Below are 2,072 nucleotides of genomic sequence, written 5' to 3'. Positions count from 1 at the left end.
TTGTTGTGTGGCCGCACGTTACGGTGAATATTAGTGGGCCGGAAAGTTCATAGCAACCGACCAGTGACGGTAAGCGCTCGATTTTCTGAGCTCGCCTCGTTCTTTCGAACGCAGTTTACTTCGTAAAAGAGCGGGAACAAGACTGCCCTCCCGTCTAGCATCTAAGCATCCTTCTTGCTTTTGCGAATGCGTACGGTTGTAAAACGTGGAACATGTATTCAGCGCTTAAATCAGGTGGGCGCTCAGAAGTACATCTTTTGTTATGATGCTGAAATCGAGTGTAGGTTCTGCAAGAACCGTGATACGTACGACTGGCTTTTAATTTACTTCTCGCCACAGCTGCTTTCGCGCGCGAAAAATATAACTCATAATTTGATAAATTTAACTTTGTTATGTTTAATTTCACGCGAGTTTCAGCGGCATGCTCGCTGTTCCAGAACACAATTAGCGTTGCAGTTAAACCATATGTTATCTGGTTATGCTGTCTTACGATGTAAAACAACGCCTGACGTATTTGTAGCATTCACAAACTTTCCATGTGAAAAGCTGGTGCTTATAATTATAAAGAAAATGACATACGCAAAAAAATAAACCACCTCAAGGCCAGTTTTAAGCACATTTTTCGAGAGCAAAAGGTAAAATAAGGCAACCATGAAAATACGCCGTTGTACGTAATTTTGTCTAGTTGTGTAATGTTTCCATTCTTGACAATTGCCTATTTTCTCATTTTTGTTCATTGCGGGCTTCTCTTGTTCATTGAAAATTCTCTTGCACGCTGTCTGATGACTTTTCAGTTAATTACTGAATTAACCTGTAAAGAAATTTCTGTAAGGTATTTTATATAATTAAGTATTTTTATCCTTTTCTGTTTTCCAGGGATGCTTGATCTAAACCCACTCATGCGATGTGCGTGTCCACACAAGCATTGGAAAAAGTTAAACAAGCAAGACAAAATGGAAAGTGAAGCGGCCTGTTTTGCTGTATTCCTTCCTAAAGGTAAGGTTTTCTCCATTAGCTAAAATTTGCTTCACTTCAGTTTTCTGCACCTCTTCTGACTCTGTTTTGTTTTCAGAAATGCCTTAAGATTTACCAGCACCACAAAATTGACACGGGAATAAGCTAGCTCATCTGGCAGCAAACGTCATTCAAAGTGCAGGTGAGCTTTTGAGCACCCTATGTGTTACAACAATGCCCTTTTGTTTGTTTCCCATGAATGGCTGTCAAATCTCAATTGAACTGCCAGTACAAGAAAATCAATGAGGCCATATATTGTATACCAAAAGTCCTGGTGTTCTGAGAGGTGAGACATTGTCTATGCTGTAACAACTTTGCAACTTCTCCTAAACTATTGTTCATTTCGCAGAATTAAGCGTCGCAGTAACAACCCTACGTGTTACTGGGTTCATGGCTGTCAAGTATGTCATCAAATTGACTCGTCAAGGCGCAGAAGAACAAGCGAGCCCCGGAGGAGGAAAACGAAGACATCGTCTGAAACAGCGTACTTGCGAAATTCAAGGCTTTAACAGAATGCGTATTCGGCTCGATTGTTAATGGTAAAATAAAAAAGCACATGTCCTTTCATTTTAAAGAGTCTCAGTGTTGTTATTTACGCTAGCTGCATGTTCTTTGCTTTAAAATTCTGCCATTTCTTAGTTTGTTATTTTGCCGGACTGCCTTAATTGTGTGTGTTGGTCAGTGTAGGGATCAAATGTATGAATATACAGGTCTAAAATGCCGGTTTATACCTTTCAGGAGTTTATGCGGACGAGGTTTGAACTGCTCGCTTATCATGCAGTCAACAATCGTCTCTCTAGGAAAAAGTTAACTTCTATTATTTTCATCTAGCTATTGTTGCATGCATATTAGATACATGTAACTGTAAGTTACCTGTACATTGCTGAAATATTGTTGCTTCGTAAGAGAATCATTGCTTGAACGTCATATCAACAGTGCGCGGATGCGGCCTTCGTGGTGAAAAAACGTATCTGTAAAGTCGCGGTAACGTTGTCGGAAGCATCGCTTGAACATTAAAGCGACGTTTTCTAAATGTTACTTGCACGTTGTAAAAATAT

The 2,072-nt window shown here is 39.9% G+C and overlaps 1 long non-coding RNA gene across 1 annotated transcript; it reads left to right on the top strand.

Moving 5' to 3' along the window:
- The first annotated feature begins 928 nt into the window (after positions 1–928).
- Positions 929–1,558, top strand: LOC144167672 (uncharacterized). The gene is made up of 3 exons (XR_013322085.1): positions 929–996; positions 1,073–1,300; positions 1,364–1,558. It is a non-coding gene; the product is annotated as an uncharacterized LOC144167672 (long non-coding RNA).
- Positions 1,559–2,072: the final 514 nt, after the last annotated feature.

The sequence above is a fragment of the Haemaphysalis longicornis genome, unplaced genomic scaffold (genome assembly GCF_048455015.1).
Source record: "Haemaphysalis longicornis isolate Haplotype H1 unplaced genomic scaffold, Haemaphysalis longicornis Haplotype H1 scaffold_1, whole genome shotgun sequence".
In the NCBI taxonomy this organism is placed as follows: domain Eukaryota; kingdom Metazoa; phylum Arthropoda; class Arachnida; order Ixodida; family Ixodidae; genus Haemaphysalis; species Haemaphysalis longicornis.
This window is presented reverse-complemented; position numbering and strand designations above follow the sequence as displayed.